The 12,492-nt window shown below is 41.5% G+C and overlaps 1 protein-coding gene across 1 annotated transcript in view; it reads left to right on the top strand.

Moving 5' to 3' along the window:
* Nucleotides 1–12,492, top strand: part of SUCLG2 (succinate-CoA ligase GDP-forming subunit beta) — a 482,508-nt gene that overhangs the window by 424,484 nt on the left and 45,532 nt on the right. Inside the window, exons 15-16 of the transcript XR_006593885.1 lie at nucleotides 5,312–5,401; nucleotides 5,590–5,779. The gene's annotated coding sequence lies outside the window, so the exon portion shown is untranslated. The remainder of the gene's footprint in view (nucleotides 1–5,311; nucleotides 5,402–5,589; nucleotides 5,780–12,492) is intronic.

Raw genomic sequence — 12,492 nt, 5'->3', positions numbered from 1 at the left:
TTCATCTCTTTATTCTTCTCTTATATTGCATTCACCTTGCTGGAGACCAACAAGAACTATTTTAAGATTTTCAAGCCATAATTCTTCATTCTTATGCTCCTCAGTCTTTTTTTTTTTTCATTGTGATTTTAAAAAAAATCACACATAACGTAGAATCATCATAAAAGACCATTTTAATCGTTTTTAAGTGCACACTCTCTTTGAGACCATGCTTTCAATTCTTTTGGATTTATACCCAGAAATAGGATTTTTGGATCATATAGTCATTCTCTTTTTAATTTTTTGAGGAACCATCACATTGTTTTCCATTGTGGCTGCGCCATTTTACATCTTCACCAGCCGTGCACAAGTGTTTCCTTTCCTCCACGACCTTGTCAACGCTTGTTGATTTCTGCTTTTTTGATCCTAATGGGTATGAGGTGGTATCTCGCTGTGGTTGCTTCTTACTCTTTTCTTACCTTGTTTGAGTGTCTTTTCTTGCACAGAGAAATACTACAACAGAAATTGTGGACAAAGTGTTAGATCAGTCAGATGGAGACCAATTGACCATATAATTGTCACAGGCAAATTTAGTTTCCTGAAAATAGTACCGTGCGCTGCACAGGAATATAATCTTCAGGAACAGCCTTGTCACCCTGGACTAGTTACTTTTCTTCATATACTGACTGTCAGTAATAATACTTTCTCATGCATTCCAAGCAATGAAATAAGTTGTATATAAAGTGTTCCCCATAGTTTCCAGCACATGGGAAGCACTTGGTGAAAAACGGTTATCATTATTTGTTGAAATTTATAGCATCTATGCATTCCCTTTTACCAAACTGGTGACCGTCCCAATCAGGTATGTGGCTGGTTTGGAATAACCTTGTTCTTGGCGAATCCCTACGAGTCCCTGTGATCACCACATCATTCTGTCAGACAGCTTATTGAATAATGTATACTAGCATTTTGTTTTTCCCTTTCCAAAATGAGACTGTGACACATCTCTCGTATTCAGACATATCTTTTCTGGTTGACACAGCCAAGGTACATTAGTCAAATATTTATATTCCTGATACAATCTTCCCAAGACATCCTCCAAGCTTTTGGCTAGTTCATACATAAATAAATAAATGATGCTGTTAGGCCACTTTGTGTTTTTTTGAAGCCACTCCAGTAACCCCTTGTCAGTTGAGATATAATATCACAGTTTTTAAAATGCTTAAGATCTCAAATTCTAACTGAAGCTAACTCTTTCCTTCATATGCAAACAATAGTGAACTTGTTGGCTCAAAAAAAAATATAAAAATCAATGAGAAAGATTTAAGGGAGCAATTAATGAGATAATGTCTAGAATGCAGTTTGAGCCCCTGGGAAGAAATGTGTTTATATCCACAAAGCATTTCTACCATCATGTTTGTTCGTGAGCCATAAATACAATTGAATTCTTCTGTGAAATCAGTGCCTGGAGGTAGGGAAAAGGAAGAGTCAATATTTGGTCTTGATGTATCATAGAGATGTTTGTTCCTATATATTTGAATATTTATTTGCAATTATTAATAGAGTACAAACTCTTTTTTGAGGGCATTTGACTAATCTCGGGTTAAAGAAAAAAAAATGACTTCTGGTAATCACCTTCATTGTTACCCTTGAAACTCAGGACTTTTCTATTGTTTTAAAATTGGACTGTCATATTTAGGTTGGCTTTAAGTCATTTCAGGAAGATTCTGAAGAGTTTTTTATTTCTACCTTCATCCATTTCTTCATTGACTTTGTGATTTATTTAAAGAACACTGGATTTTTTACACCATTCATCCCCTTATCTAGGACACTGTCTCCAAGTTACAGTCCAATCCAGAAAAACTAAACTAGATGTACTGCCTACATTCAAATTGGCTGTGCCTGGTTGTCCTTCCATTTGCTTAAAAAACAAAACAAAGACCATAAGTTTACAATAGCGTTGGTTCTAACTATGGAAAATTCTAATACTTTCATCCCTTCAGATAAACAGAAAAGATGGAATGGATGAACAAGCCATTTAATCTTGAGAGCCCATATTCTAGAATAGGGCTTCTCAGATTATAATGAGCATAGCTATCACGTGGAGATCTCCTTAAAAAGCAAATCATGATTCAGCAGGTCAGGGTAGGGCCTGAAATTCTGCATTTCTAACAAACGTCCAAGTGATGACAAAACTTTTGATTCATGGACAAAACTTTGAAATGCAAGGATTTAGAATATTTTAAAATACTGATCTGAAAGATACCATTACTGGGATTGAGCTCGGAAAATACAAAGGTGTACATAGTAAATGAAGCTTCATGTCAGAAGTTAGAACATATTCCAAAGTGAGTTTTCTACGGATGGAAAGTAGAGCAGATTATTTGCCAAATTATCCCTTTGAAAGTGCATCTATTATGTGTGAATATAGAACATTGAAAAGAGAATTTGATACTCCCAAAACTCGATACAAAACTTTTAATGGACCGCACAGCGACCTCATTTTTGAAGTATATAACATGTGCTTATTTTGGAGTAGAAATAACTACTGATTATACTAATAAACTGTAGAGAATCTCTACCAACTGACCATTTGTGGTTGTTTTGTTTCCTTGTCACATACCTTCAAGTTTCCCCTCCAGGCAGACTTTTTTCTCGCATAGTTTTTCGGCTCCTTTAAAATTCTTTTTCCCCCAGCATCAGTGAAATATAATTATCAAAAAATTGTGTAAGTTCGAGGCAGTGTGTTGACTTGATAACATATGTTGCAAAATGACATCATGTCACATCACTACTTTCTTTTTTTGTGTGAAGAGAATGTTTAAGATCTATTCTCTTAGCAAATTTTAAGTTTATAATACAGTAATCCTAACTACAATCATTATTACTAGTTTGTTAAAGGATATGGTAAAGGATACAGATGAACAGCCAGATGAAGAGATACATAGGGTGGGATCTGGGACAGTCCCAACTGGAGCTTCTGACCCAGTGGAATGGGGATGCATCATCCTCCCCATCTGGGTATATTTGCCCACCTGGAAGCTCACCGAGCTCCTGGAATTCTATGGAGGCTTCCTCACGTAGGCATGATGGATAACTAAGTTGATTTTCAGCCCCACTCCCCTCCCTGGAGGACGGAGAGGGGAGAGGCTGAACGTTCCAAGCTCCTAACCATGGCTTGGTCTTTCTGGTGACCAGTCCCCATCCAAGAGCCCCGAGGAGGCCACCCAGAGTCACCTCAGTGGAACAAAATATGCTCCTGGTGCTGTAATCAGGAATTTATAAGAGGTTAAGGATGCAAGACAAACGTTAGAAGAGCTTTTAGTGCTCTTTAGTGCTCTTACCACTTTGGAAATTATGAAGATTTTAGAAGCACTGTGCCAAGAACCAGAGCAGAGACCAATATGCACATGTTCTGTGATCTCACATAAATTTTTACACTATGTCTTAAGCATTCTCCACACTTCAGTAGATCCATCACAATTTATCCAACTACTTCCTTTTGTTGGCAGTTCAGTAGCTTGTAGTTTTACAAAATGTTATGAAGTTTTTGCAGTATTGAGATATTTTACAGTGTGTTGGAAATTTCCTTGGCATACTGCTTCAGTTGTGGTGTTGACAGGGCATATTTTCAGAGATGTCTTATATTTGCTAAATGATTGCGTAAGATGCACATTATTTTCACCCTGACGTTTATTGACAATTGACAATTTTGCCCGCTCATCGTGGTTTACTGATTGTCTTCCAAAAAGACTGCACCTGTTTTCATGTCATCCCCAGCAGGTGACACCACCAGTTTTATGCTCAGATGTCATTTCTACTATGTCCTCCTCTGGTGCCCTAAAGTAGTGCCACCCCAGATTCTCCTTCCCTTGGTTTATGACACTGAAGACTTCTACAATTGCCTTACTTGGCGTGTAACCTCACATGTTATTGGTCTCTCTCATTCAAAGGATAGGCTCCATAATGGCAACCACCTCGCGTGTGGTGCTTCCTGACTGGCCCATTGTAGACACTCATGAGACATTTAATGTGTGAATCCATTCTGCCAAACCAGTGGGGAAAAACCAATATTCTTGGCCTTTTTAATTTGCCTTTTAAAAAGTTGCTAACGTCATTAGTAATTTACTGTTAGTTGTCAGGTCCCTTTTGTGAACTGTTTAAGTCAATCCAAATGCAAATCTGGCCATGAACATGTAACTTCAGATATACACGCTAGCTGGACCGTAGCTCAGAATGTGGGCTTGTTATCTTCCTGAAACACATGTGCCTGTGTATATTGAAGATATGCATATTAATCAAAGTGACCAGGGATTATGAGGCCACGGATGGATGCAGTGGAAAAGAAGGAAGAAAAGGTTGCACATCCATATGAGCTTGAAAACATGAGATGACTAATCACTACCACCAGGGGGAGGAAGGGCAGAGAATTTTGTCTCCCAAGATGCCTTAGGGTGTTGTGCCCAGAATTCGTGATCCCCAAAGACCACCAGGGAGCCGAGTCCGATGCAAAAGCAAAAGAGCCTTTATTCGAGCTAGCTCGAGCTCAATCCCCTACCTGCACCGACGCAGCGGTGAGATACCAGGGAGAGAGGGGGAGTTTCAAAAGCACAAAAGTTTTATTGGGGTCTAGGGGCAGTTGGTGAGGTAATGGCTGTGGCCTCAGCCGATTGGCTGGGGAAGGGTCGCAGTCCTGTTAGGCAAGCAGGTTGCTGGGCGTTACTCAAGGGGAGGAGGCGTGGTCAAGGTGAAGGACACAGAACAAAATGGAGTCTGCCCGTAGGCCCGCCCTTTCAGGGAATGCCTGCAGACATTTTTGTTTGGGAGGGAAAGGTGCTAGGCCATCTTTTTGGGTAGGGACCAGGGACTCCCCCCAGCCCCGACACAGAAACCCTGGTTTAGAATGAGACACAGGCATCGATGTTATTTAAAAGCTTCTCAAGTAATTCACATAATCTGCAACCATGATTGAGAACCTTTGAAATTTTGGAGAATTGGTTCTCAGAGATACATTCGTTGAAGGGTCCTATAAAATCCCTTGAGAGTATTTAAAAAACATGGATTCTTGGGGCGCCTGGGTGACTCAGTCGATTAAGTGTCTGACTCTGGATTTCAGCTCAAATCATGACCTCACAGTTCATAAGTTCGAGCCCTGTGTCAGTCTCTGCATTGACAGCCAGAGCCTGCTTGGCATTCTCCCTCTCTCTCTGCCCCTCCCCTGCTCCCTCTCGCTCTGCTCGTGTTCTCTCTCTCTCTCAAAATAAACTTAAAAAATAAACAAAAATTAAAATATGGGTTCTCATTCCCTAATGAACACCCTTCCCGTCCCCAGCCTTTTCACCGGCAGGTCTGAAGTGGGAAGAGAGAATCTACCAGGTCCAGAAGCTGTCCAGCTGAGACCACGGAAACTCTGGAACCACAGGTGAGTGGAGTAATTATCGGCTTAGTGGTGGCGGGGGAGGGGTCTCTCTTGCTCCAAGGTGCATGCTTTTGGGAGAGTCCCTGCTTGATTCTGCCAGAGAGCTGAAGACTCAGTGCTTTCTGCTGTCCCGCGGCGACACCACTTGGTGTTTGAAGTGGGAGGCTCTACTCTGGCCTGTGTGTTTTCAGGACTGCAAGCCTGCTTGCCTGGGTGGGAGCGGAATCTAGGCACAGGCGGGATTGAGGCTGCATTTGTGTCTTCACATAAACCCGCCTGCAAGGCCCAGTCGGCGCTGCCACTAAGCAGGAAGCCTCCAGCTCCCTTTCTTGGTCTGCATTGGACACGCTAGAACTAGAAACTTCTGAAAGCCCATGAAAGGTAAGACCACCTTGTTCCAGTTTACCCCCCGGCGCTCCAACTAGGATTCCGACGAAGAGCTAATCCTTTGCGTGACCCTTGCCCCTAGCTACCTCTTCCACATCTTCTGTCCCTCATATAGACTGTATTGAAAGATAGCTTTCAAATATGACTTCAGGCTTCCGGACTCCCCACGGGGTTCTCAGTTGTGCTGTATTTGGTATGTTATCTGGGTCATCCAAGTGCTTGAGCTCACTTATAATTTATCAGCAAAGGTGCCTTCCTGCCACCTTCAAAATCACTGGAGCTGGGCGGATTTCAGCAGAGGCTGGCTGCTTGCAGCGCCTCTTTCTTTCCCCGGGGTTAGGAGCGAAACAACAGCACTTTCATGCGTGCTCATTGTGGTTAATCGATCCTATTAACGTTATCTTGGGGGAAATCGATGCTTCAGTCTTGCAGGAGACATGTAAATAAAGTGATAAAAAATAAACCAAGGCCAATTGTTTCCTGATGGGAAAATGCGAGGTGAATTAAGACAATTTATGATCAGCGGGTGGAGGGATATTTTTGAGCTCCCAAGGATTTAGCAGGCAGGAAAAGTGGGGCTCTGTTTGGTAAGAGTGGTGTCAGCTGTGCAGCCTGCTGGGAGGCGGTCCTCACCGCACCTGTGGGGTCTCCTGGTTGGTGGCCGTGTTGCTTGGTCTTTGTGCTTTGATCTAGTTGAAACCAACATTCTTTATTCGGTTTTCTTATCAGTATAATCTTAGTAAATAAAGGTTTGTGCCAAATGACTTACCTAACTGATAAAAGGCTTGAGTAACATTAATAAGGTTAAGAACAACCGGTTGCTAGAATCTCCTACATGTCTGTTCATTTATTCCCACCCATAATATTTGGTTGAATACCTACTCTGTATCGGGTATTGTTTGGGGTCTTGGGATACAATGTAACAGAGGCGGACAATTCCATGCCTGCCCTGGAATGTACCCATTAGCTCGGGGGCAGAAGGTAAACAAAAGCCAGATGCTGTCAAATAATGATGAATACATTGAGGAAAGAAGCACAATAAAAGGATAGCAAGGGAAATGTGTACAGTTTACATGGGGATGGTAAGGGAAAGTCTCTCTGACATGGTGGCTGAGCAGAAACCTGGATCAAGAGCCATCTTTATGGCAAAATATATCCCCAGTAATGATCTCATTTGGGAGGCTACCGAGTACATTGGAAAGAGCCTGATCTTTGAAAGGAATCCTGAGATTATGATCTTGGCTGTGCTTCTAATAATTGTAGGACGTGCGGAAATTAAGTACCTGTCTGTGTATTCTGACTTCCCCAGGTGGAAATAGAAATATTCCAGTGCACTTTTATAAGGCGGTGTTGAGACTTGAATGAGAGTCGAACATTTGAAACTTAGTAGACTAGATTGTTGGAGGCCCTTGGCAAATGTTTGTCCCTTTCTACAATGCTGGGGATGCTGGGTGGCAGATAGGAGTGCATGTGGTCATGCACGTGTTTGAGTACCTACTGAGTACTGGGCACCGTGAGGAGTACTGCAGAGAAGAAGGCAAGCACAGTATCTGATCCCAAGTGTGTCTTTAGTAGAATATGTTCTATGATACCTTATGAGCCTCCATTTTCCTCATCTGGAAAATGGGAGAGTAATAATAATGCCTACCTCATAAGGTGGACAATAAAACGTTACTATGTGAAAAACATTTAGAGTGGAGTCTCACACATAATAAGTACTAGGAGAGTGTTTCAAAATTAAAAATAAATAGCATCCCGCGTGAATGGTGCTGTCCTATGGAGGAGGTGTGCTAACCTTCCACAGTGTTCCACATACTGTTGGGTGCTCTACATGTGTCACCTCACTGGATCTTCTTAGCAGTACGTTTTATAGATGAGGAAAGGGGACTCAGAAGTGGCTAAAGATTTTGCCCAAAGTAACATGCCTGTTAGCGGGGGAACTGGAGGTTTAAACTGGTTTTACTGTGAAACCTCCTGCTGATCGAAATTCTTGCAGAATTGTTACTCAAGCTGAAGAGATGAGTGTAATTGGGTCCTGTCCTGATGGGGTGTAAATGGAGAGATTGAGCTGTCCACAGGGACGGATCTCACCACTTGCTATGTATCCAAATGCAAGATCCCCAGCATTTGGGGAAGCTACCAGCAAAGTTAGCTTTAGTCCCCAGAGCTAACGGTTTTGCTATACTGTTCGTAGAATTTAATGCAGAAACCGTTATTAACTGATTCTATCTACAAAAAGAGCAAAATAATTCTTGGTGTGTTAGAGTGACCAGAAAACATGGTTCTTCCCAAGAAATGCTAAGGATATTCTCTAGGACTGGTAAACTGGAGAGAAAAAAAGTTTTTAAATAAACTTTTTTGGGGAATAATTTTAGATTTATAGAAAAAAATCGTAAGGATAGTGCAAGCATTCCCACATACCTTTCCTCCAGCTTTCCCTAAAATAGTAACATTTTACCTAACGGAAGTATATTTATTAAAACTAAGACATTAATACTGATACATTATTACTAACTAAACTACAGACTTGATTTGGGTTTTACCAGTTTTTCCACTAATATTCTTTATCAGGGATCCTTTTCAGGATACCAAATTTTATTTAGGAAATGCCTTTAAACTTTAGAAATTTTAACTTCTGTCACTATTTAGGTATTGCATTCTGACCATCGGGTAAAAAGATAGTGTGTCTAATTACTGGTTTCTTTGATCAGTTTGGAAAGAAGGCCTCTGAGCTTTGAATGGCATGGTCCTTACACAGATTTGTTTCCCAGACTGAAAAAAAGGAACAATCAATCCTATAGGATAACTTCTAAATTTCTTGAAGAGAGCAAAAGAGTTATAAATTCAATGGGAAAAATCTGCCTGCATTTCCTTTTTTTTTATTTATTGACCTAGTATCTCAAAGATGAAGAATTTACCAGTTGTAATGTGTTAATCTAACTGACCCCTCACAAGACAGATTTCTCTTTTAGTTTTAATGCATACCTCTTGAAATTATGCCATTCTGTGTGTGTGTGTGTGTGTGTGTGTGTGTGTGTGTGTGTGTGTGTCTCAAAGTGAGAGTTATTCTAAGGGGGATACAATGATACTAGAGAGAGCACACAAAAGAAGTCTTTGTAAGTTTCACAATTACTTTTATTACATAATTTCATCGAAATGCTGATTAAATTAAATGCATGCTATGATCCTGGTCCATTTGCATTCAAGCAACAGCTTTTTGGTTTGTTTTTAACAGAGGTCTCACTGACCTTGGAGACATTAGAAAGATTGCTTTCACATGGGTGAATGGTCAGGCGTATTTCTCCAGTGTATTAGGACGAGAATGGGTTGGTCTCATCAACAATGGGCCGTCTCTCTTTAAACTCTTGTGTATTTGTGTCAACAAAATTAATTATGACCATTTTGGCAGAAAAGTAGAACACAAAGCAACTTTTATTCATGCTGAAGCTTCTAGGTGTTTTCTTTGCAGTAAGAAGCTCAAGGGAGAGCTTATCATTTGAGAATTCGTGCAATTTCTTCCTAAGTCATTTTTTACTACACTCTTATATTCTCAAATGCTGCTTTGGTAGGTATCCATTACAGTTTATCCGAACAAAGAGTTGTTCTTGTCCAGTGGGAACTTGAGGAGTTCTTATCGGCACTAGTAAAGATTATTAAGGTAGACTCATTCCTATAATAACTTCGAAGCAGTTGTTTTGAAAAGTTAAAAAATAAAGGTGTGGAGACTAGTCAAATTGGAAATCATCATCCAAACCACCATGGCTGATGAATTCACTTCCCTTCAGTGAGTTCCCCCATTTGTTACAGGTGATACTCTGTATCAGCATGGAGACCCTTGGCTGTAGCATCTGAAAGTTAATATATCTTTGAGGATTATCTCTCTTTATTGCCCATCGATACCTGTGACACCAGCTGAGTTGCACATTCTTCATGCCCGCTACATGCCTAACAGTCCCCTACCTCTTCAGCTTTATTCCTGCATTCCCACAACATCCAATGCTTTGCCTTCTGTCTCTGCGTGTAAGGTTGGTCCTGTCCTCCAGCAGTCCATTAAGATACTTTCCTTAATCCCCCCAGTGCCATTCGCCCCTCCCTAAGAAGAAGAGTTGATGATACAGACATGCATTCTCAGTAGTAGCAATATTATCCCAAGGTAGCAAAACTTGGTTTGTGGTTGGAGGGAAGTATAAAAATCTTAGTCTTTTTTTTTTAAGTTTATTTATTTTGAGAGAGAGAGAGAGTACGGAAGGGGCAGAGAGAGAGGGAGAAAGAATCCCCAGCAGGCTCTGCATGGTCAGCACAGAGCCCAACACGGGGGTTGATCGCACAAACCATGACATCATGATCTGAGCTGAAATCAAGAGCCAGACGCTAAGCCAACGGGGTTACCCGGTGCCCCCCAAATCTTACTCTTTTTATATATAAAATACAGGTAGGCACATGATACATGAACAGGTATTTAGTGTATCTGTCCACCAAGATTTTATGAGGGAGGCAATTAGGAAACACATACCTAAAAAGGCTCTGAGAGGAACAGCAAAGCAAAAAAAAAAAGTTGGAAAACACTGATAGAGACTACTCTTTGAGTATTCAAGTTGTGCGGTAGCCAGATTCATGTCCCTGGCAGCTGTCCCCTCTTGGTGTCCTGAGGTACATAAGACAAGAGAAGCGGAGAAGACGTAATGTTGGCCACTCTCTTGGAATCGGGCAGGGTCTAACTGACCATCTTCCCTCCATCATGGCAGAAGGAACTGTTTTTTGAGAGTTTTTGCTGCCCGTGTGTACAGTACAAAACCATCCGTAAGTTTCTCATTGTGTTTAAGATTCCACGTTCACAAAATTTTGTTGTTATTTGTTTATATTTATGGGCACATCAAACAAAATGGAAAAATAGACGCGTTCTGCCACAATTGTGGGGGAGCAGCCAAAGGAGCAACGAGAAATGATAGAAAAACTGTCCTGTAAATGTGAGAACCACAAGGAGGAGTGGGAGAGAGACCTTGTCTGCCTACAGAGTCACATCTATGCCCACCTCCCTCAAGGGCTGGGAAGAAATGAAATAGTCACTTTCTCAGCCATTCTTTCAGCCAGAAGTATCCAGGTGACAAAGACAATAGAAAGTTGCTGGTGGTGAGCATGGAAGTTCTGGGGACGTTTTTCACTATTTTAGTACAAGAAACAAGTGCGCTTGTCTCTTTTCCTTTTCTTCTGTCTTGGAATGCAAAGATAATGTCATGATCTGGCAGCCACCTTCTAATCATGAGACAGCAAATGCAAGGACAAAACCCAGTGTTCTGTGAATGACAGAAAGGGAAGAAAGGAGAGACTGAGTCTCTGGTGACCTCACTGAATCGCTTAAACCAGTGACAGCAACTTCCCCATCATTCCAGGGAATAATACATGTCTGTACTGGCTAAGTCACACTTAGTTGGATTTTCTATTTATTACTTGGAGCCAACTGCATTCCTGATAGAGGACATAATGTCAGATGATGAAAGAGACAGACACAAACATTTCCTGTCCTGCCCTCTAACTCCAAGTGAATATTAATCCTCCAGGTTATTTCTGTATCATCAACCTTAGCTCATTAATATTCCCTGACAAGGAGCGCATCCTTGTTTGTGGTTATTATGTTGCTTACTTTTCAGAATGATTCGGAAGCCCTGGAAGGGGGAAAGTCAAGGCTTTACAAGAAAGTTTCTGGCCATCTTGCCGACGGATCCTGCTTTCGTTTGGGTTCTGCAAACTTAGCATCTAGGTGTCCCCCAGCCTCTGAGACAACTACCCTGCCACCCCTGGTCCAGCCCCATAGGAAAGAGAAACCAACTTTGCTCCCTCTCCGTCCCCTCCTCCATAGTCTATGCTCACTTCTCAATTCAACAAAACCTTACAGGGAAAACTCAACACAGAATGAAGATAGTCTTTTGCAGTGTTACACAGAGCAATTAAATTCTCTTGATCTCAGATTAACACCCGGCCACTCCAGGAAGGTTTTGCCTTCGCATAACCCAACGTTTCACTGAAGGGCCAATTTTTCTCCTCCCCTCTATAGAAGAGCTATATATGACCACTAATAGAAAACCTGCTGATAGGGGCGCCTGGGTGGCGCAGTCGGTTAAGCGTCCGACTTCAGCCAGGTCACGATCTCGCGGTCCGGGAGTTCGAGCCCCGCGTCGGGCTCTGGGCTGATGGCTCAGAGCCTGGAGCCTGTTTCCGATTCTGTGTCTCCCTCTCTCTCTGCCCCTCCCCCGTTCATGCTCTGTCTCTCTCTGTCCCAAAAATAAATAAACGTTGAAAAAAATAAAAAAAAAATAAAATGTTTAAAAAAAAAATTAAAAAAAAAAAAAACAAAACCTGCTGATAGTGTTAAAATAGCTTTTTGTCCCTGCTTTGTAAATAAATATTTCACAACTACTGAGATTTAGTCTCTGTTACTGTACTTGAGCACATATTGATGTCTTTATTATTAATGTGGCTTGTTTAATGACTTCATTGATGAGAAGATTATGAAGACTTTAAGGTCATCTTTTTTTGTTGTAAGAAAACTAAAGAAAACAAAAAGGCGGGGCACCTGGGTGACTCAGTTGGTTAGGCTTCTGACTCTAGGTTTCAGCTCAGGTCATTATGGGGTTCTGTGCTGGTGGTACAGAGCCTGCTTGGTACTCTCCCCCCAACCCCCATTCTTGCTCTCTCTCTGCCCCTCCCCC

Source organism: Felis catus, chromosome A2, assembly GCF_018350175.1.
Source record: "Felis catus isolate Fca126 chromosome A2, F.catus_Fca126_mat1.0, whole genome shotgun sequence".
NCBI classification, from domain to species: Eukaryota; Metazoa; Chordata; class Mammalia; order Carnivora; family Felidae; genus Felis; species Felis catus.
This window is presented reverse-complemented; position numbering and strand designations above follow the sequence as displayed.